A 25,082-nucleotide genomic window follows, 5' to 3' on the forward strand; every position below is an offset into this window, starting at 1 on the left:
TTCTTTGGATAGATACTGGAAGCATTTCTTGCCAAGAGAGGAAGATCTAAAACACAAGTCAGTAACAGAGAAGACTCTAATATAACCAAAATAAATGAAACCTAAAACTGTTCTCAAGTATAGAAGAAAGGCTGGGAAAGATCACCATTTCAAAGATCACTTTCAATTTAGGTAGGAGCATAATCTCAACAGAGATTCAGAAATAGCATTCAACTTATCCTATATATACACAGCACATGGCATAAAGGGAAAAAAATCATCACTGAGCAAGAAATTAACATTCAATTGTAATAGACTTAAGTTAATATTTACTCATTATAAACAAAAACTTTTCATATATTATTTATTAAAAACAACGTAGCTAAATCCAGTAGTGTTTGAAATAATAGGAACTCATAACTAGAACACGGAACGTAAAAAAAGATCAACAACAAAAAAAAATAATCTACCAAGACTTCAGCGACTGAAAACAGCTGTCTGCAAATATTCAGGTGAGGAGATTATTCCCTTAAAATGTGTACAGAGCAGTGAAGTGATTCAACAGGGGAAGGGAGTGATTGGAAAAAAATGCTTAAAAGTGCTGACTTGTATATAAACAAAGAAATATCTCCTCGTAGTGCTGAATTGTTACATTGCATGGTAAGAGTACATTTCAGGCACTTTTTTTTTTTGTAGTTAATGCACTCCTTTTTCAATTCACTCTTAAAAATATAAAAGGCAAATAAAAACCAGTCAAAAAAAGTATTGTCTTTTGAATAATGCATTATGCATTTCTCTTCATTCAATACAGTAATCATTAAATTTCCTTTTAAATGCCTTGCACTCAAGACAATTATACATAAGTGAACCGAGAATTATTTTTGAGTTTGAAAGGAAAATTAAAACTATTATATTTAGCCACAGTTCCATTTGTGAGCAGCACAGTATTACACATTTCAAGATGAACTACTTCAGCTCTCTGGGTGGTTCCTCATTCTTTTTTTTTTGTTCTTTAAACAATGTTATGTAGGTTCCACTGAACAGTACAGAAGAGATTTTTAATCCTATTCTCTGACAGAAACATGTCCCACTATAAAGTGGCATTTAAACCAATTGCCTGATTTAGAAGAGGTCACTCTCTTGCGCAGGAGTGCTTTCCAAAAAAAAAAGTCAAACTTTTATACTCACACTCACAATTACTGCCTTGCACGTACCATCGGAAGGCAGCCCATTAACCTGATGCAGTATTATTAGCAAATGTGTTAGCTGATTTCAGGTTGGGTTGATTGGTTATGATCAACCAACACCACAAGACAACTTTCTAAGATGTGTAGCAGGTGAAGGGGATGACTAAGTACATGGAAAGGGTGGAAGGAGAAAAAAAATAAAAGATGTTCCAAAACTGCATTGGAGTGGCAATAAATAAACAAATAAACAAAATGGAGATTTTGTCTCTAGCAGATTCAGGAAACTTAAGGTTTGTTGTTGTGTTTTGTTTTTTTTTTCCCACCCCATGTCCAAATGTTTTCTTTTTTTTTTTCCTCCCCACTATATGTATTTACACTTTAAACATTTATATTTTATTTACCAGTTATTCTTTCAAGTCACTTGTAATATTGTTTAAGAGCATGTCATTTAGTAAAAACAGAACAAGATATTCACACTACAAACCAGGAACTAACAACTTCATCAATCCAGTTCTATAAAAGTTGCAGCTCCGCTACCAATATAGCTTTCAAAACCAGCTTTCGAGATAAAATTTCTCACCACACAAACCCACCAAGGATTACAGTCGTCCCAAAGATTATATCAAAGCATAAAAAAACAACACATATTCCCACCCGTCCTGAATTACAGTTCTTTAACCACGAAAACTGTAAACAGGTCTCAGATAAAGCTTGCTGTTGTATTGAAGTAAGCCACCACGTTACCCTGGAAAATTTATCATGCAATTAAATCCCTTAGCTATGCAGTCACAATACATGACTATACCTGTAAATAATCTTGTTTTCATGGACAAGAGCTTATTAAGTTTAAAAAAAATACATTAAAACAGAACATCCGAGGAGAGCCACCTGTTCAGACTAAAATAGTTATTTAGAACTTTATTGGATGCATACATGAAAAAAATAACTTTGCTCGTTTCAGAATTAGGAGCTGAAATGCAAGTTCAAGTACCTGGAAAAACATTTTGAATGCAGAAAACTAGTCTTATCATACATCAACACTAAAAAGCGTCTTGAAAACTCTAAGTCTTACAAATGCTGACTCAGGGAAATTAACACTACCAGCCCCGCAAGTAAATGCTGTTTTCATATGCATTTTGATACTTGTATGAAATAAAGTACTCCCACAGACACATTCATGAGGGAAGTAGGAGGTGAACACATAACTAATTGTTTCCTGGGTCTTTAACGCCCTCATGTTTCATGAATCGTCCCACTTGTCCCAGAAATTCTCGTTTTAGAACGTTTTATTTTTTCCAGCAGTACGAGCAGCGGTGCTCAGAAATAATAATAGCAACGCCACGTTCCACCACGTTCACAGCAGGACCCGTCAGGGACTTCTTTAGCAATGGCTCTAAATTTGGAAACACGGCCTCTTTAAAAACCTTCCTGCCGGGAGCTGCAGCGCCTGGCAGGCTGTTCCAGAAGGGTGGCAAGACCTCATCCAGGGAGCCTCCGGGAAAAGCCAGAGACCACACAGACGGACGAGAACCTACAACCTCCCGAACCAGTTTTATTGTTTGCCTGGTTGCACGCAGACTTTCTTCAAACATCTCCAGCCTAATTTCAAGCAGCTACGGAAATCAAGCTGACAATCCTGAATCCCTCTAACTCAGCAGACCAAGAAATCCTCCAACATTTGTTTGCAGATGTCTCTTTCTCACGATATGAATTGTCTCCCTTTCAAATCTTCTCAGAAAATCCATTAGGCCTACATCTGTTGGCAGTGACAGTACCCAGACGTACAACCACCACCCTTCCAGCACTTTTGACAAACAATACACACTCTCAAAGTCACAAAGAAAAATAGGAATGCTCTGCAATTTACACAGAGGTTTGCTTGTACTGTTTAAGTCGTTTAAACTCCTCCTATGGCAAAGAGAACTAAAGAGCAAACACAGGAGTACCAGTTTTTTTTCCAACATAGAAAAAACTCTTTAATATTGTGGGGCTGTTAACAAGAACTGGACAGCAGGGAACTTGCTGAAACTTAAAAACAGCAGCTGTATAAATGCACACAAGTGTGGTTTAATTTATGGTTTCGCACAGCCACATGCAGGACTAACTGTGGCATTTGTTTGTTTGTTTTAATGCTTACCCAGTCTTTGGACAACCAGATGATGTTTGGACACAAAAACAAGTACAATTCAAATACCTCACTTTGTTCTAGATCTCCTGCTCACATTCACCTTTCTGCAGACATCTGGAAAGGGTGGGCAGGCTACAAAAGAGAGTTGTTACGGTTCTGTAGCACAGTCAGGAATATCTAGCTGCTTTACACACGCCTGCCTTACCACTGGGGCTAGCTGGAACTCTGCCCCCATGTTCATGGCAAGAAGCCTAACAAATTGAGGCAGTGAAGTGGCTGCTGTAAGACAGAGGCACCGCTCCCATAAAATTGAGAGACCGCTCTTTGAAGCGAAAAGAGGCAGGGTTACTGGTCTTCTGTCAAAGCACCGCTGCCTCTCATCCTCCACAGAAGTGACACTAAGGTCATGGAACAACTTCTGCTAAACCCTGTGCAATTTCTGTGCCCCGATCTCCTCAAAGCTCAGCTGTTTGAAACTGGCTAGATTTGCCCCTCACTGACATGGGTAAACAAACCTTAGCATTACCTTAGAATAGAAATATTTTGCCCTTGCACATCTTACATCTAGTAATCAAAGGAAATATGGTGTTTGCAGATTTGCACAATATTCTACTGACATTTATTTTAAGTTAAAAACAAGACACTTCAGGAATTACATACCATTTTGGATGAGTCCCCATCTCCCCTCAAATGCATCTAGCAAATGAAGGTTTCTTGCCACCAGTAACAAAAGCAATGAAGAGTGCTCGTGCCATTTGCAACATGAACACAATTCCAAGATTTTCAGGACTAAGGGGGCAAACAGAACAAGCATGCAAAATGCTAACCACTAATCCAGTATAATCTGTTTACAACAGAAACAATAATTTTTTTGGATCCCTTTGCAAATTCAGTGCGGTTGCAGAACTTGAAGGAATGCCAACAATCTTCTCAATTAGGTAACCTTCTCGTGTTAAACACACAACAGGGAGGAGGACAAATACTGTGGAGGACCAGCTTAGGCTGGGTATCAAACACAAGAAGGGCATTCTCAGTCATATAAAACAAGCTGGATTCCCTTACACCATGCCAAAATACCGTATCCAGCTTCCAGGATTTCGCTCTTTGAAGCCTGGTAGAAAAGAATAACGAATGTGGGAATATTTCTGATGCAACTTAAGATACTTTTGATGCTAGGAAAACCAATCCTGCAACTAAAATAATCAGCTAAAATAATTTAGTGACTAGTCATGTACTGACTATTTTGCTATTGATGTAGGTGACTGAACTTAATGTTCAGTTTGCCTCTTTGCTTGCTCCCATTAATTAGGCCCAGCTGTTCCAACTTCCCATCATTTTAATCCCCAGTTCTTTCTTAAAACTAAGTTTGCCCTGCTCAGATAGATACCATCTGTTTTAACAAAGAATAAACTAGGTCAAGTGAGATCCACGACCCTGAGGGCTGCTTTCTGAGCCCCATAGGGGATGGTCGTGATTTCCACAGATGCCTACAGAAAGCATCAGATGTATTTGCTATTATTTACAGTTAGGAGAAGCATTTCCCACTGGGCCATGTGACGGTCTTTGTTGGTAGCCACAAATAGGACAGGCAATTCTGCTGAGTGTTAGAGATAATTCAGGTAAATTGTAGCAGATTACAATCTCACTGCTGAATGTCGGATTTCTCTGCTCTTTAATCTATGGCTTGTCTTGTGATGGAACTTGAACAGACTAGCAACACATATCTTAAAAGGTGGAGAGGGCCATCAACAATTCTTGAAAAAAGGGAAGAAGCGACACATCAAAGGAAAGGAGCCTGCCCAAGTAACCAGAAGATTAACATTTGAGAGAGAGAAGGAGAAATCAGATGACACAAACAGCTGTGGGCTTCTACAACAGATGAGCAAGGCAACACAGGAGGAGGAGGAAGGTTTTAGACATCAAAGTGGCATTGTTCAGTTTTTTTTTTTGTTTTTCCAAGCCACAGACCAGCATCAGCTCCAAACGCCTTGTGGACTACTGTTCAACCTTCCCAGCGTCTTCACACTGTTCCAAGCCAGCTGTGGGCTGCTGTTCATAACTCTTTAGACCACTGCTTCTATACCTCCACCACCCTAGAGAGTTCTGATCTACACATAAAAATCACAAGACAGAAACAAATAAATTTAGAGGTTTCATGGGATGCCACATTGTTCTAAAATTGTGTATCTTGTATTATGGAACACAATAAGTAAATATTATGCAATTTCTTTTGCAAAGCCTTTTTATATCCTTCAGTGATCATGTATCTGAGGACACAGCCTGATAAAGAGTGCTTAACCGCATAGAAAACGGGACCAAAATGCCTCCTACAGCGTTCACCATATACAGCTTTGCCAGAGTATCTTGCTTCCGTGACTTTGTTCATTCATCTGCTGTTCTATTTCCTAGTTTACACTAGGAATCACTTGGATAGAGAAAACATCTTTCTACTTAGCAACGACGTAGGACACTAGACAGCAAAAAATATATATATACCCACTACGCTTCAAGTGAGATGATCAGTTCTCGGGGATATAGGGCTAATTACACAAGAAATATTATTGCCAGTGGCATGCCACAGTGATCTTTTCTTTCTTCTTTTTTGGATTCTGGTCTCGCCCCTTGTCGACCTATTTTTTTGAACTGAAATATCAATATCACCAATTCTTTATTGCTCAGCTGAAGTTAGAAAGGAACTCGCATTGCATGTTCTAAGTACAGGCTAGCCCTTGACTCAAAGATTCATCTCCAACTTGCTCTGTAAGAAATGTCCACCTCTTTGCAGTTTCCAGACTTCAAAGATCCTGAAAACGCGTTACTTCTTTCTTATTTAATTACTTATTATACAGGAAGTCAATAGAGACACACGACTAAAACAAAATTTAACAATTTGGAATATAGTCCTTGTTCAACTTCCCTTAAGATTTAATACACCAGAGAATACCAAACACTTAAGTCCTGGTGTTGAACCACCCACTTAATTCTTTTTGAATTACAACCCTTAAGAATTAGAAACACAGAATCACCACGCTAGCTAATTAAGACACACCAGTCAAACTTCCTGTTTTTCACATACTTCAGGGACAGGTTCATGATTTCCAAAAAGAGCAATTCAACAAAACACCCATGGCGGGAGTTCCTTTCTAATTCCAGATAAATTGTTTTTGGCTCACAATCATTTGGGTCTCTATTAAAGTACTATAAATATCAGGGTGCCATTACGCAAAATTATCAGCTTCTCTGCATACTTTATGGACCCCTGGTATTTCAGAATAGAATCACAGAATATCCCGAGTTGGAAGGGACCCACAAGGATCGTCAAGCCCAACCCCTGGCTCCACAAAGGCCCACACAAAAATCAGACCCTATGATGTCTGAGAGCGCTGTCCAAACGTTTCCTAAACTCCAGCAGGCTTGGTGCTGTGACCACTGCCCTGGGGAGCCTGTCCCAGTGCCTGACCATCCTCTGGGTGCAGACCCTTTCCCTAACCCCCAGCCTGACCCTCCCCTGTCCCAGCTCCATGCCGTTCCCTCGGGTCCTGTCGCTGTCCCCAGAGAGCAGAGCTCAGCGCCTGCCCCTCCGCTCCCCTCGTGAGGGAGCTGCAGGCCTCAGCTGTGCCTCATGTCTTCTCCTCTAGACACTTCACGATCTTTATTGCCCTCCTTTGGATGCTCACTATGATTTTATGAATCTTCGTCACAGTGAAGAGTAAAGCCATATTTATATTACAACCCCAAATAATGAATCCTGATCTCTCTCCAGGTATTGCTTCATTTCTTATCTGCTGTTGTGAATACATGCCTCCTACTCCCTGATCCGTGATCAGTACTAAAATTAAAACTTTGAATTGGATGTCTGAGGTACAGTCTAAACCAAAAGGGATTGACCCCTAACTTGCTATAGGGGAAAAAAAAAAAGTTGCAATTTGCCTCTAGTAGTACATAACGAATGAGTTCAGGTAAATCATTAATACACTGTTTTCCACTTACTCTGATGATGAAAAGTGCTTTTCACTGTGATTTTTTTCCCCTCACAATGAAGGTAAAAGGAAAGGTAGTGAATAAAACTAAGCAGGAACAAACAAATATAATTGCAAAAAAAAAAGCCACAAAGCTACAAAGCTGTGTTTAAGTCTAATTCACATAATCAAATCTTTATCTACATGTAAAAGGACATTAAAGCTTTCTTTCATCATTTGTTTGTTTCTCCTTTAACTGGAAGCATATACAATTTGGCTACATCCTGGTTTCAGCTGGGATAGAGTTAGTTTTCTTCCTAGTAGATGGTATGGTGCTGTGTTTGGGGTTTAGGATGAGAATAATGTTGATATCACGCTGATGTTTTAATTATTGCAGAGCAGTGCTTACACCAAGCCAAGGACTTTTCAGCTTCTCGCTCTGTCCTGCCAGTGGGCAGGCTGGGGGTGAAGCAGGAGCTCAGGGGGGGGAACAGACCCAGGATAGCTGACCTCAACTGGCCAAAGGGGTATTCCATACCATCTGACGTCATGCTGAGCAATTAATATGGGGGGCTGGATGGGGTGGGGGGGCAGCTGCTTGGAGATAGTCTGGGCATTGGTCAGCAATTGCACTGTGCACCACTTGTTTTGCACATATTAGTAGTAGTAGTACTATTATTATTTTCCTTTATTTTCTATCCTAATAAACTGTCTCTATCCCCATGGGCCTTTTTTTTTTTTCTCCAATTCCCTCCCCCATTCCAGAGAGGGAGGAGGGAGGGGGGAGGGTGAGTGAATGGCTGTGTGGTGCTTAGTTGCCAGCCCTGGTAAAACCACTACAGGCAAATTACTTCACCTAAATTCAGCACGGAGATATTTAGTTTAGTTTCCCACAGGAGTTAAAGTTTTAACAATTTCCTATGTCACTAGGTCAATGGCAGATTTAGACCTTTCCAAGCACCTCTGACTAACGGGAACTTTCAAAAAGGGCTTGAAGGTTTACTATAGCACCTCTGTAGAAGATAGATAACAGGCCAGGTACACAACAGATTGTTCCAGTAGCTTTTGTTCTTTCCATTGCTGCAGTTGAACATACTTGGTCTTGTATGTTCCTGACAACTTACTGTATGGACAGAAGTATAATTGTACCCCCAGAAAAAAAGGAAAACAAATAAAGCTGACCAACCATAAAACTACATAAAATGGTTGTGCCTCAAAATATGTTTTCACCTCATAAAAACTAATGATTGACTAAGAACAAATAAAATGCTTACAAATGCAATAATCCTGGAATGATGTGAAGAGTCACTTCATCCTACAGAAGTTAAAGTTGCATGGAGTCTGACGAATATCAGAGGTGCGTGAAGCACCCTATGTCCAAACTTAACAGCAGTCCCCTACAGACTATGTGAGGCTAAAAAGGGGTACTTAACCATTGAAAAATAAAATGGCTAAGCAGGTGTTAGATACACTGGTGTTGCATCTAACACCTGCGCAGCCACTTTTCTTTTCAACCCTGAAATATATGCCTTTAAAACATTCAAGGCTATTTTTACATTAGCAGCATATTTTGGTCTGTCCTGTAACTCATCTTCCAGATTTCTTCTTCTGTTTTGTTTTTTTCCCCCGAAAGAACTACTTGATGCAAGTCAGCCCCACATTAATGCAAGGAAAGGATCAGGATATTCCTTGTCTGCGTCTTTTTAAAAAGCAAACGGAAAAAATCTTGGTGAAGTACAAAGGTTTATTATTGCTGGCTGAGTGTAATAAAAGCTACATTGTTTGTACTTGACCGATTTCCTCCTTCACCAGCACTGGACAGAAGCCTTTGAGGGACTGGCACCCCTTACAATACAGTCACTTCAACTACATTTTACTTCCATCTTCATCTAAAGTAGTGCTAAAGGAGAAAGAAATCAAGGAGGAAATTTTGCACAGTATGCAAAAATTGTATTTTAAAAGACTTATGAAACAAATGATCTATTCATTACTTAATCCAGTATTTCTAGAATGTTTTTAAAGTATAAGATTGGAGAACAAATTATGTTGAACATCTCATGTAGACAGATCAGAGACTCTGCCCTAATTTAAATGTACTTCTGAGTTATTAGTTCTCTCCCTGTATATTTCAGGAAATAGCTGAACAAGCAAATAGACAAGGAATGTTCAATTATCTAATCCCTGCTATTTTGTGCATTAGCATTAGTCAGGTATAGATGGTCCTAGTCCAGAAACACAATTGCTGATATTTAAACATGTGTACCAGCAAAACTTGGACTTAACTAAAAAGGCCAGATTGAAATCCAGATATGCTAATATTCAGAAAGCAAACCCTATCAAATCAGCAGTGAAAGTAAAGTTTAGTGAGAGCCAGTACCTACCTTAAACACACTTTATAAATTTAACCTTTTTCTCTTGGTCTTTTTACTTCCATTTGTAAAATTTCCCTGACCTGGAGCTAATTCACGATAACAAAATAGATGAAGTACAGGCATACAAATCAAAGACAAAGCCTGGCCACTGAGTAGTAGTTGAAGACCTTGAAACATCAGGAAGTTTGTTCTTCATGCTATACCTTCACCTTACAACTGATAGCTTTCAACAATGACAAACTGGACTTTTTCTTCCTTTCAAAGATCACCACAGTGGAACACGCAGCCCCATATCATCTCTTTATGGTTGGACATCACAAGATACAATGGATGTGTGTCCTCAAAGGTTGCCAGAGTTCTTGTCCCGTAGCAACTCACGGTAGGATCTTAGTAGAAGTCTTTCAACAACACGCAGAGACAGAAGCAGCAAAGTCGCAGGCTATCCTTGTACAAGCAGCAACTGACCAGCCTGTTTGTAGCCCAAACACAAATTGAGAGAGACTTTCTCCATCTTGCAGCCTCACCTCGAATACTGCATGCAGTTCTGGGCACCACAGTACAAAAAGGACATGAAATTATTGTAGAGTGTCCAGAGAAGGACTACTAGGATGGCGAAGGGCCTAAACGGGAAGATACACGAGGAATGGCTGAGGTCACTTAGTTTGTTCAGCCTAGAAAAGAAAAGGCTGAGGGGAGACCTCATTGTAGCCTACAGCTTCCTCATGAGAGAGAGTGGAGGGGAAGGCACCAATCTATTCTCTTTAGTGCCCAGTGATAGGACCTGAGGGAGTGGTGTCAAGCTGAGACAGAGGAGGTTCAGGCTGGATATCAGGAAGAGGTTCTTCACCAAGAGGGTGGTTGCACACTGGAACAGGCTTCCCAGGGACACAGTCACAGCACCAAGCCTGTTGGAGTTTAAGAAGCATTTGGACTGTGCTCTTAATCATGTGGACTTAATTTTTGGGTAGACTTGTGTGGTGCCAGGAGTTGAAATCGATGATCCTTGTGGGTCCCTTCCAACTCGAGATGTTCTATAATTCTGTGATCTTTTAGGCAATCAACAGTCTCCCAGACACCTTAGGCAGGAGCTACCTCACCCAATTACAGAATCTACCTTTTAACCAGCCAGGCAGGGAAAACAAGCACTTCTGTATTGAGTCAAGCAGTTTTACACATGCACTTCACAGATTCAGAAGTACTTATTTTTCCTCTGTGAACTGTAAAATGATTCTACATGTGTAGGTTTGACAGTCACAATACATAGGTTACACTCAGATGAAACAAACTCATTTCATTATCAGCTTCAGAGTTAAACAGTCTGATATGCACATACAGCATTTCATCACAGGGAAACTACTGACACAGAATATGCTGTTTTGTTTAAGAAAGTAAACATCTGTAAGGTTTAACAGAAAACCTTTACTAGCCCACTAAATTCTTCATACATGTCACCAAAACTACACCAAATGATACCTATACAACTTTTTTTTTCAGTCACATGGAGAAGAAATTGGGGATATCAGTAGATGAAAAACTGGGCACAAGCCAGCAATGTGCTCCTGCAGCCCAAAAAGCCAACTGTATCCTGGGCTGCATCAAAAGTAGTGTGGTCAGCAAGGTAAGGGGCATGATTCCCACCCTCTACTCTGCTCTTGTGAGACCCCCCAGAGCACAGCATTCAGCTCTGGGACCCCCAGCACAAGAAGAACATGGACCTATCAGCATGAGTCCAGAGAAGCACCACAGAGATGATCAAAGGGCTGGCGCACCTCTCCTATGAAGACAGGCTGAGGGAGTTGGGGTTGTTCAGCCTGGAGAAGAGAAGGCTTCAGGGAGACCTTATGGGGGCCTTCTAATACCTAAAAGAGACTTCCAAGAAAGACAGGGCAAAACTTTTCATTTCTAGTGACAGGAAAAAGGGCAACAGTTTTACACTGAGATAGGGTAGATTTACATCGAATCTAAGTAAGAAATTCAGAAGTGTTCAATGCCAGGCTGGATCATGGATCAGGCTTTGGGCAACCTGTCCTAGTGAAAGATGCCCCTGCTCATGGCTGGGCTTTGGGCCAGATGATCTTTAAAGGTCCCTTTCAACCCAAACCATCCTATGACTCCATAACTTTCAGCAGTGTCAAGAAAATAAAATTTACTAGTACAATCTCATGAATGTGCTATTAAAAAGAAAAAAGACAACTCATTCACCCACCAATTTTTTTTTAATAACAATGTTGTTAATAAGCAGATATTACATGCAAGAAAAAAATGCTGTTTTTACAAATAATCACAGCTGAAACCACATCTAATTTGCAAGCTTGCATTCACTGATATAATCTATAATTTTGCATAAGCTTTTAAAGTTTATGCAGCACAGAAGAGTCTTAGAATGTACTTTAAACTTTTTTTAATGTTTACCTTACTCTTGAGCTGTTACACAGACAAAAATAGAAAAGGATTTCTGATGCAACTAAGCTCTTTTCTGAGAATTTTATTTAGCTTGATCTTTGTTTTGAATAGGATGTACGAAAGATTTTATTATAATATGTACAAAGGACTCAATGTTGCAACTACAGCAAAATGAATACCCTTATGAAAATGACTTAAATAATTTCTTTGCATCCAGAAGTATGATCAGCACGCTAGGCAACTAAGACTCTGCATTCTATCTTCTGTACATTAAGTTTTACACAACAATAATAATCTCCTGAAAGACTATTTCAGTCTGGAACACTCATTGCAAATGGATTTACATTTTAGGTAAGGGTTAACAGGATCACTGACAAATCACAAATGGAACAAAGCTTTCCTCAAAGGGAAGGTTTTGTTTATATTCCTAGGACAGTATCAACCGATATTCCTAAGAGACTACAGAAAGATGCATTACGTATCTAGAATTTGTTTCACATAGTCATTAGCTTACCTTTCCACGTTCACTCATACCATACCATACAGAAAATAATGTAACATTGTCCAAGGGAAGGAGATGAAATCACTGTTGTTTGGCACTAGAATGGACATAATATTCTCCACATAAAGAGCTATTATGCAAGAAAGAGGAAATAAGCCTAGAATATCCAAATAAAGTTCTATCTGATATGCAACTGGAACAAATGCACTAATGCAAATATTAAGTTTCAAAACATCGGTCTCCAAAATCCATTCTCAAATAGCAATTAAATATTTCAGAAGAACATCTCAATAAGCCTCTAAGAAGTGCATTATTATTGATGCAAGTAAAGAGTGAAAACATTCTTAGTATTAATATCTAATGATACTGAAGACATGCCAATATTAATGTAACAGCTATGTTTAGTGGAAACACTTCAATGCCATGGCTGAACAGCACTGTTGGCTTAAATTTGTCATGCTATTTGGGACTGTATGTACCACTATGCACTTTTTTTTCCTCCCTGGTGTGGAAACATAAATTTAACCTTATTAAAAATTCTCGTTTTCTGATATCCATGAAGCCTACCATGACTGCAACAGTCAACCTTTTTTATTTTTCTTCTATTTTTACTATACATTTTCTAAATAGGAAGAAAAGCCACTACCAACTTTCCACAGTCAGAAGCCAATTGTTCTCCTCAGTTTTATATACGTATTTTTACTTTGAGCATTTATTAAAGAACATACCCAAACCACCCACAAATCAACTCCTTTCATGAAAATATCTTGATCTTCAAAACTCTGAAAAAAACTGTATAAGAAAATAGAAATCAAGAAGTTAATGGGCTACTACAGTCCATACTTCAGTAACATTTAGAAGCTAAAGAATAATTACGTGATCTATTTTGCAATATTACGGATAGACTTTCTGGCTCATTTCCCAGTCAGTTTGTGTTTTTGTGCTGGACATTGTTTCTGTATGGCTTCCCCGCCCCCCCTTGTTTCTTCAAATGTAGATCCTGTAAGGGTACAGTATGCATTTTAATACTATTAGCATTAAACAGTTCACTAGTTTCATACATCTTAAAAACACGGTGGGAAGATGCAATATGTCATGAACATTTATGAACTACCCCAACAATAAATTTTTCCTCACCCAAAAGCAAAATTGACATGTAAGATTTTATGTATAATATATAATTGGTTAGGTTTGAAATTATTCATGAGTCACAATATGAAACAGAATTGTTCAGACAGACACATAAGGAAATAAGAGACAGGATAAGGTTCAAAATCAAACACCAGTGATACATGTAAATAAAATACCTTATGGTGCATATAGCTCAATCACATTTAGGCAAATGTTCTCGAGATTCATGAAATGCAGCTTTTTTTTGGGACAGATGCACACAATTTAGTTTACCACAATTTACACTTTACTAAGTGGCAACATGCACTCCAAAATTTCCAAGCTACTATAACCACCTCAGTAAAAGTTCAGTAAATCTAAGCTCTTTACTTCCTGCAATATTTCTATCATAAAAGTGATTTCCAACCCACTTCATACCGTTTGATAGCTAGTTTTATATAATGACCAACCTACCCCATATATAACAATACAAGTAGTATGAGAAGGCATACATTTAAGAAAATCAAAACCTGTATTGCAGCTGTTACAGAACACTACTAAATCCCACTAACACCATTGTACATGCTTCTTTAAATTGCATATAATTTTTGAAACTACAGATCTCAAGTGTCATTTACAAAGACAAATTTGAACAAAATTGTCAATGATTTCTATATTGTTAACTAGTAGGCCTTTCTTAAATATCATCTGTCAATTCAAGGCTTGGCTCTGTTAAAAAAAAAAAAAAGCCTATAAATTCATGTTGTAGGTTTTAAAGAACAGCATAAACAAAACTCCGCATAAATTCAAAAGAAAGAAAAATCACATTATTGGGGAACAATTCATAAGCATGTACCCTGACACAGATCTTTCCATAAAATTGACAAATTGCCATAAACCATGAAGCACTTCAGAGCTTTGCCAAAGTAATTCGGTTCAGCTTTTAAATGCACTGGGAAGAAAAGACCATTTATCTCCTTTCACATACAGCAAGTTTGAAAGATATAAGGATGAAATTTCATCAGCCCAGTGACATGCAATAACCCAGTGTTCAAGACCCACCTCAACTTGCAGAATCTCAGCCTAACGATAGATTGGATCCAGCCACCAACCCAATGGTAACTTAAGCACAAAGTTGCTCAAAGCAACGCAGAGGCAAATCACTGATGCGGACACAAGAAAAGCTGAAGCGTTAAAACCACATTTCATGACAATTGTTCGGACAAATACACTGATTCAGTACACAGAGATAGCTCTATATCCTAAGTGGAGTGTCTAACTTAAAGTATGTCTCGAACAGAAAAGCCCCTCTCCATTATCTGTGACAGCTAAAAACATCAGACCAGACACAGGGCCCAGCACTGAAATCTAAAACTGATCAGTTCATGACTACTTTTGCCCTTCTCACAAATCTCCACTCCAGATGCAGAAGTGTAACATCTACATTTAATGTATTTAGAATACTTAATGGCAATCAATTATCAGCACTTGAGACTTATCTGCTGGGCTCTGCCCCAGACCATGAGAAGTTAACTCACAATACTCTGTATGATCATAAAGAATATCAACTATACTTTCTAACAGTAATAATAGTGAAGACTGTTACATATATCTTATTAATAGAAACACAATTTCCAGTTGTATCAGTTACAGTGTTAAGCTAGTCATCTGTAAACAGCCCTTCTTCAGTGCTCTCACTTTCTACTAAGAGCAGTTACATTCATTAATAGTCAAACAGCTGAAAATAAAACCAACTTGTTTTTTTTTTTTTTCCATTAAGAATTAGTATTTCCATTTAGATTTTCAGTTATTTCATTCTGCTATCCTATGAACATCTTCATACATCAAATTTCTTGGCAATGTTTTTCAACTTTATTTTGTTGCTTATTGTCAGGGCTGCTTCTCACTTCTTGTTCCCATTCTAATCCCATCAAATCTCATAATTAGTTAACTGAACCTAATTTGATAGACTAGGATAAGTCTGCAGTAGAGAGCAACAAATAACAAATCCAAAACCACCTTCATGGGATGGATGAAACTGCAGCTCATTGAATTCATGAGCTGTAGTTCACATGGCAGTACTTAACATGCCCTTGTAGACTGCTTCTCAAAAAATGTAGCATAATTGCTTACTAAGAGGTTCATTTGCTATTACAGTTGACATAAATATTTTCTTTTGAGAAGTGCGATAAGTTAGTTATTCTACAAAAATGAGCATTTTAATAAAATTTATTATTCAGGAATGACACAAAGAAATAGTACACAGTATACATATGCTAAAATCGGAAGATACTGGGATCAGAAATGAACAACAAGTCTATCTATCTAGTAAGGGTCACTGGTTCAAACAAAACCCAAATCAGTTTTAACTGAGTCACTGGTATCTGATCATTAATTAGTTTATCATCTATTAACACTTCCTACAGAAGCTGAAGCATGTTAAGTTTTCAACAGCAAAGATAAATCATAGAATATCCCGAGTTGGCAGGGACCCATAAGGATCATCAAGTCCAACTCCTGACACCGCACAGGTCTACCCAAAAGTTTAGCACACGTGACTAAGTGCACAGTCCAATCGCTTCTTAAATTCAGACAGGCTCGGTGCAGTGACTACGTCCCTGGGAGCCTTTTCCAGCGTGCAACCACCCTCTCGGTGAAGAACCTCTTCCTGATGTCCAGCCTAAACTTCCCCTGCCTCAGCTTAACACCATTCCTGTGGGTCCTATCACTGGTGTTTACAGAGAATAGGTCACCTGACTCTCCGCTCCTCCTCACGAGGAAGTTGTATACCGCGATGAGGTCCCCCCCTCAGCCTCCCCTTCTCCAGGCTGAACAGGCCCAGTGCCCTCAGCCGCTCCTCATATGTCTTCCCCCTAGGCCCGCCACCATCTTTGTCGCCCTCCTCTGGACACTCTCCAACAGTTTAATGTCCTTCTTGTACTGTGGTGCCCAGAACTGCACACAGTACTCAAGATGAGGCAGGACCAGGGCAGAGAGGGACAATCACCTCCCTCGACCGACTAGCGATGCTGTGCTTGATGCACCCCAGGACACGGTTGGCCCTCCTGGCTGCCAGGGCACACTGCTGGCTCATATTCAACTTGCTGTCAATCACAACCCTCTGATCTCTCTCTGCGGGGCTGCTCTCCAGCGTTTCATCGCCCAGTCTGCACATATAGCCAGGGTTGCCGCGTCCCAAGTGCAGGACCAAGCACTTGCCTTTGCTAAACTTCATGTGGTCGGTGATCGCCCAGTTCTTCAATCTGTCCAGGTCTCTCTGCAAGGCCTTTCCACCCTCTTTATTTTGTCCACAACTCCTCCAAGATTAGTGTTGTCTGCAAAGTTGCTCAAAACACCTTCTAGTCCTACATCCAAATTATTTATAAGGACATTGAAAGGGACTGGCCCTAAAACGGAGCCTTGAGGGACCCCACTAGTGACCATCCACCAGCCAGATGTGGCCCCATTAACCACAACCCTTTGAGCCCTGCCTAATTACAATTGCTGACCCATTGTATGATGTTTTTGTTAAGTTGTACGCTGGACATTTTGTCCAGTAGGATCCTGTGGGAAACTGTGTCAAAAGCCTTGCTGAAGTCCAAAAAGATCACATCAGCTGGTTTCCCTTGATCAACTAGATGGGTGATCTTATCATAGAAGGAAATCAAATTTGCTAGGTGGGACCTACCCCTCATGAACCCATGCTGGCTAGAACCAATGACTGCATTGTCCCCCAGGTGCACCTCAACAACTTCAAGAATCATCTTCTCCATAATTTTACCAGGCACTGACATGAGACTGACAGGTCTGCAATTTCTAGGGTCTTCTTTCTTACCCTTCTTGAAAATTGGACATAAATGCCCAATTTGGCATATGGCAAATGGAAATGGCCAAATGGAAAATTGGGCATATGCCAAAAATGGCATACCTCTGCCCTGAACAGACATGAGATACCCCAAAGAAGAAACACTATTAGGCATATTAGATATTTACTGGCCTACGAAGTGAACTGGAGTTTGTTTCAGATGCCTGCATGTTTCCTAGGAACAAGAAACAGTCTCAGAAAACAGGATGAAATTATTATTTCATGAGCAAAAGGTCCTCCTAGATCACTGATGGAAGAGGAAACTAGCATTACACTATCCAAAATACACTCATGAAGTACCTAGAGAAAAATCTTGACATAAAAATTGAATGTTATTGGTAATTTGTGTACCACCAGTGGCAATCCTATGAAGTAGTATCAGTGTTTAAAGAGTCCTAAACAACTACACTGCTGTTTTTAGTCAAGTCAAGTTTACCAGGTTCCTTAGCATTTAAAATGAGAGCTGTGTTCGATGTGCATAACTACTAAGAGATGACTATACTGCATGGTAAATTATTCAAAAGTTTGCACAGAAAAGGACTTGGCTTTCTTATAAAACTAAATGACTGTGCTACAGAATGGTCTCCAAAGCCTAACAATCAAATAGTAGTTTGCTTTTTTAATTTAAAATCTCTGATCTTCTCCCCCGCCAAATGTTCAAGCATCTTTTTTTTTTTCCCCTCCACTATTACCACAATCACCATTTAGTTTTCTTATTGCAAGCACTATATTTCAAAGAACCAGAGGATGCCATGCAACAAGGTTGTGTTTGTTCTCAGATAATGCTTCTGCCAGTATCACTATCAAAAACGAAAACCAATTAAGCTAGAAATCACAACTAGACTGGAAGTATCTGGAGTTCTGTATCTTTCCCTAGCTGTTATATCCAATTGCAAGCAGGAACATTTTCCCCTCCTACAGATAATTTAAATGCCAAACACATGAAGATTAGAGAGAGGTTTATCAATGTATTTCATTACAGGAGATAAACTGGCAATACTTTAGGCAAGAGTGACCAACTTCAGGTTTTCAGTGAATCCCCAGCTGGCTTATTTCCAGATGAAGCACTACTGTGAAGTTGCTGATGTCGCACACTCATTGTTAACTAACAACAAATACAAGTTCAGATATTCCGAAGTAAGCACTTATGAGATCTGTTTCTTCCTATGTAATCATTTAAAATAACCAGCCATGCTCCTAGCCCATGGTTCTTTTTTGCTGTTCTATTTGTTTTCACAGAATTGTCTAGGTTGGAAGAGACCTCAAGATTATCGAGTCCAACCTCTGACCTAACAAGTCCTCCACTAAACCATATCGCTAAGTTCAACATCTAAACGTCTTTTAAAGACTTCCAGGGATGGTGACTCCACCACTTTCCTGGGCAGCCCATTCCAATGCCTCACAACCCTCTCGGTAAAGAAGTTCTTCCTAATATCCAACCTAAAACACCCTGGTGCAACTTTAGCCTGTGAACTTTTTCTCTGAAAAGAAACAGTATTGAACCTGCCTAAACAAAATGAGTTTCTCAGAACAGCTTAAGTCCCCTTATTCTACTTGCTTGTTCCAACATCTTAAAAAAATAAAAAGACTAGTAAATCCAACATTTTCAACCAAAATTGTACATATAGGCTTACCTATGCATTCATCACTGTTACTGTCTGCCAACCTTCTCTAACTTTTCATCTGCTTTGGTAGTCCCCTTTTCACTAAGTGGCCTTTTTATTAGAATATAAATAGTCACCAAGAAAAAAAAATAACATTTGAAAAGAATATTTAAAATTATATACAGGTGCAAACCATTGTCTCCGAACGTATCATTTCAAAGCATTTCATTTGCAATTAAACATTTGAGATCAAGTCTCAAAGCCAAAACTCTTTGTATTGCAGGCTTTATCACCACAGAATGTGTCCTAGGAAATTCTTAAAAGCAAGATAAAGCAGGCACACTCCAAGCTATTAAATCATGGACTGCGCAACCATTTCCTGCTTTAACATTAGATGCATTTACCTGGAGACATGTCAGGAAAAATGTAAGATTGCTGAGAGCCTGGCTAATTATCAACTCAGCCAGTTGTCTTTCACGCTTCCCATTTCATAATTTTGTTTCTCTACTTATTATTACCATTTAATGCAAGATCCTCTCAACAGATAAAGAATTCACTAATAAGTAACATCACCTACAGTATAAATCATACATATTTCATTTTAAAGGAATATTAAAAAAAAAAAAAACAACTTCAAAACAGGATTTTGAAGTCTACATTGCAATTTGCCTCCAGTGTCGGTCAGGTTGAATGTTTATAGAATTACAGCCTAGCCACTTGCATATCTCATGCTCAACTCCTGCTTGCAGAATTATGGCATGTTGCACTTCTTGGGGGTGCAAGGGAAGATGACATTTCAAAATGCCTTTTTGACTTCGGATGTTAAATACTGCTGTTCCACAGAATGCACATGACCCGCCAAAATCGTCCTATTATGAATTTCCAGAGCAGTGTTTGCCTAGGATTACCCCAAACAAGTCACAGTGCTGTACTCTGCCTGAGCCTCAACTGACACCAGTAGGAGCTAAGGAAAAGCCTTACAACACCTACCTAACAGCAAAGAAAACAGCAATGAAGGCAAGTAATCATACCCACCTCCATCAAAATCATCTCTTAGCTTGTGTGAAGTGTTGCAGACACCAATAGCTGAGATAATTCTAGAAACTTCCTCCACTTAGACACATTTAAAACTTATGGGGAAAGCTTTCACAGGCTTTAAGTCATCGAGAATGGATGTGCCCCAATTTGTTTCTGCTCTCCCACCAATGAAGGATGGAACGTATATAACTGACATCCATAAAATTAACTAAAAAAATACATTTTTTTCCCAGCAGAAATATATTTCTATTAAATTTAAAATATTTTGCATTAGCCTTGGTGTTATTTTTTTTTCCAGCTTCTTCCTAATTCTAAATTACTTTGCTTTCCTTCTAATGGTTCTGTCTTGTGGGACACACTGCCTCTCAGCCATGCCTTCTGACAAAAAATGTAACAAAATCCAACAGTAAGCAAGGAAAACTTTCCAGAAAGAGACCCAAGGCATCACTGCTGCTCAGTGTGAAATAACTAGAAAAGATGCAGGGATCTTTTAAACATAATTATTTCAAGTAAGTTGCAATACTGGGAAACTCATAGAAATATTTTTAAATTATATACCAGATTACATTATTTCAAAAGATATTAAGTGAGCAATTGCTACAGTTATGGCTGCTGACATTAATTTAAGTGGCTTAGGATATGCTAGTCACTAAAAAAAGAAGAATGAGCGATGCTGTTGATTCAGTGCAACTTTTTTTCACAAAAATCAGGGAGAGTTTAGTGGCATCAAAAAAAAAAAAAAAAATCAGGACGCTGAAGTGCAACCTGACACATTTTGCTGAAAGAGGCAACAAGGATCCCAGTTTAGAATCCCAGCTGACCAGCACCTGTCCTCATTGTTTGTTAGTTCTCTGAGAACCGGGAAGGAGTTACCCATTAATCTTCCTGAAAACAAGCTAAAATTTTAAAATGCATACTCTGAAGTTATTTCTGGAAGGCCCTGAAGAATTAAAGCTGTACAGGCTATCATCTCTTGCACTCACGGAGCTACAGGAGCCAATACCAAGCTGAAGAGAAGAGGCCGAGGCTGGAAGCATCAGCAGTTTTGGGGCAGGTGGCTAGAGGAGTCTGCTATTAGAGTACTGCCAAGTTTTACATAAATACAGTCAAGCATCCAGCCTCTTATTTTTATATTCATCATCTATATAACTATTACAGTTCATCCTAATTACTGGATCAGCAAGGTAAAAATCTTACACCCAGTTTAGCTTGTTTTTGAAGAGTCTACAGAGGCATAGCCCTCTCAACATCTACCTAAACAGTTTTGAAGCATTTAATTTACTGACTGGGACACTACCTGAGAGGCATAAAAAGCAACACAAACCAGACATTTTGCTTTAATCCAGAGCTCCCTGAACCTTTACGAATAATGGCGGTGTCATTACCACAAATATTTCAGGTTCCTCAGAGTCCCCAGCACAATCAGAACAACATTTAAGCAAATGCCAAGAACTCTGTGTAAGAAGGCTTCTCTTAATGAACCATTCCAAGACTTAAATACTGCACAATGGGCACCCTAAACGGACACTTTAGGTGATTTTTTTCAACAGAGCATTACCTCCTTTGAAAGCATCATGTAAATAAATAAAATTAGCAGCCACACATTTTCCTCTGTTATTAGACTATGTAAGAGATTATATATTCACATTTCCAAGTAAAAATACATTGCAAGCTTTAGTGCTTTTTAAACGTATACACAAGGCAGCACCAGGCATACACAAGAGAAACAAGCACAAGTTTAAATCACAGGCTACAACTATTTGAGTTACATAGGTCTTCTTTCTTGAATTGCTTTTCCCAAGTAGTACACTCAATACAAAATATAGATCACTACACCTCCTCAATTCTTGCAAATTGCATACTAGAATAAAACACCACAGATAGTAGATATGACCTTTCATGAAAAGGTCGCTCACAGTCTCCTTTAAGGAAGCTAAAAGTATCCTAAATAAGAACAGCTATTTATTATGCACTGCAGATACTGTATTTGTACTTTGTAGAAATTAAGAACTGCTGTTATAGGTAGCCAATTAGGAAGCCCTGTATATACTGTGACAAAAAAACAAGCAGAAGACTTTCCCATATACTCCTTCTTTCCATATCAACCTGTAGGATTATAGAATGTATTAGGCTTACATAAATTTAACTACTTATGCACATAAACGTAGAAGTTTATTTCTAACCTGATGTAGAAAGCTGTAGTTGTCCAAACTGAATATCCAGAAACAAGAGCAAAGATGATTTGAGATAAAAATTAGTCTGTTTAAACACTACAGCCTTTTGTCATAAAGGCTATGATATACATTACAAACCAAACAAAACCATATAACCAATTTACTTTGATTTTGGCATTAAATAAAGAGTCTCCAGTAAATAGTCTTGAGATTAGAAAACTGGATACTTCTCAAAGCATTTGAATTGCTTGAGGGATGCAGTTCGGGTTTACTTAACTGTATTGTAGGCCAAATGGAAGTGAATATGCTCCCTGCTCCCTCAACACAGTGAAGTGTAGGGTAGCACAGAGAAGTCCACAGAACGGTGCCAAGGATCAGACCAACACTCAGCCCCGCAGTCCGACCTAACGTTCCACTACCATGGGTCATACACAGAAAGATGTTCGAGTTCATAGTTTAGTCACGTGGAAACAATGCTTCCTTCATTATTTTTAATGTATTTCAGTTATAAATATATTACTGAAACACACACACTAGCCATTTGTCTGGTGAAGTGTATCAAAGCAGACTGATTGATCCCCTGGGGCAAAAATCACAACTCATTTACACAAGATTTGCTGCCACTCAATTAATAGCCCAGCTATCAACTGCTCCAGGTTGGGTCAGGAGTGCAGAAAAAAGGCAACCTAGAGGAAAGTTTTCAGGAACAAATGCCACAGATCACTACAGTTTAAGATTGGGCAGGGCAGCTGTCAGAACTTAGCAAGAGAGAATTTTAGACTATGCACATCTGAAAAGCAACTCCCCAAACATCTTCAAACTACTTGTGAAACAAGTAGAGGTATTATTAATACCAATCATTCAGCATGAGCTGAAGCTCAGGTAAGCTTATTTTATTAATACAAAACCACAAACACAATGAAGTAAACAGCTTAAACCTAATTTAGGTATGTCCAAAAAGGAGAACTGCAATAACATATTCTACAATGCAGGTATGTCCAAAAGAGCGTATTTTGAATAATTCCAGCATGCTAGACTTAGAGGTTCAGCACTGTTCTCCCTGCTTAGGTCATCTGTCAGCCTTTCAGAGAATGAGCTTGTGTATTTACACAGATACAGTTAAACTGCTTAAATTGAATTGTAAACACAGATAACTTAAAGTTCACTAAAACTGGGGCCCTTAAACTGCATAAAAACAAAAAGGGAGCTTAATCCTCATGAGACTGATATTTTAATATTTTCAGAGCGCTCTTCAGCATAGAACAAGACATTCTTCTTGTTCAAATAAGCTATTCAGAATGATAAATCTGTATTAGACTCTAAAATTTTATCTTTTGAGATTAGCAGTGGGTGCTGGACAAAACTGCTCACAGGAACACTGCCTCTATTTTATACCCTGCCTGTCCCAGTCAAAAGAAGTGCTGAATTTTTATTTTTATTGTGCTGAAAATTCTTTTTCCCTTAGGTTTATAAAACTTTTTTTTTTTTTTTAATGCATTTAATTCCTTTAGAAAAAAAAAAAGGAAAATAAATCAGCAAGTAATCTAGGGCTAGTATTTGTTTTACTAGCCCTGGCATTGCTCTGTACATAAGCTTCTAAGTTTCCTTTCCTTTATATAAATATATATATATATATATATATATATATACACACACATATATATATTTTGCAATATTCTTCTCAATATTTAATAGTTTTTCCATGTTGAGATGGAAAGAAGAAAGTTGGGAGCATTCATTGTTGCAGAGATTAGGTCCTTTCAAACACCCTTCCCTGAAATCCCTCAAGAACAGAGCCTTCTATTTGCCAACATACCATCCTACGACCACAGTAGAAATTAATTCAAAACCCTTGAAACACACTATTTACCTAAAGTGAAAGAGTAAACAATGAGCAAAAACGTGAATATCTCTATTAATAGAATTAATAAAGCAAAACTACAATCATCCCCAGAAATGCAGTAATGGAGCTGACCTGCTCTGAGAATTTTCTCCTGTCCTGAAATATTCCACTCACTTTCCAACATATTTTATTTTATTAACTACTTTCACAATTTACCTGATGTCCAGGTAATTTCATTAGCAGCCTACACTTACAGCCTTTAGAGAAAAGAAGAGCTCTATTAAGACCAGGAAAATTTCTGATTTGCCCTCAGTATTAAAAAATAATAATAATAAATCAGTATGCATTTGAAATCAGAATAGAACTATTGCTCTAATGTGAAGTGCAAACAGTGAACAATGGTGAAAATAACTTTTTTTAAAAAAAGAATGCATTTGTTCATTCATTTGAAAGAGTTTTCCTTTGGGGGGGAAAAAAAGAAATACATTGCAATTTTGAGAATTAAAAAAAACTGTGCTATGCCCTGTCACTGGAACATCCCAGTTGCATGCTAGCACATAGCATTCAGCAGAATTTTGCTTACCAACATCCCTGAAGCCACTAAAAACACCTCAAAAATCATGTAGACATGGGAGGATGCATATTATGTTTTAACAAGAGAAGACATTGTATGAAATTACTCCTGAGTAGAAAAAACTAATGCTAAAGATGTTTTATGTTGATAAGCATCAACAGTAAGGAACTGTATTGTTTAACCTAAACTAATTTAGTTAAATACAGCTTATGCCCAGACAAGTCCTTGCAAGGTAAACATAAAGTTCCCATCTCGCTTCACGAAAATTCACCCTTCGTCATTTTGTCTGTGTGTCTACACCCCTCATAACAAACAAAAGCACTACATAAACTCCAACACCCTTT

At 38.5% G+C, this 25,082-nt stretch overlaps 1 protein-coding gene across 1 annotated transcript in view; it reads right to left on the reverse strand.

Moving 5' to 3' along the window:
- The window catches only part of PRKX (protein kinase cAMP-dependent X-linked catalytic subunit), a 60,854-nt gene that overhangs the window by 29,870 nt on the left and 5,902 nt on the right, over positions 1 to 25,082 (reverse strand). The gene's annotated exons all lie outside the window — the stretch shown is intronic.

The sequence above is a fragment of the Anas acuta genome, chromosome 1 (assembly GCF_963932015.1).
Source record: "Anas acuta chromosome 1, bAnaAcu1.1, whole genome shotgun sequence".
NCBI lineage: Eukaryota > Metazoa > Chordata > Aves > Anseriformes > Anatidae > Anas > Anas acuta.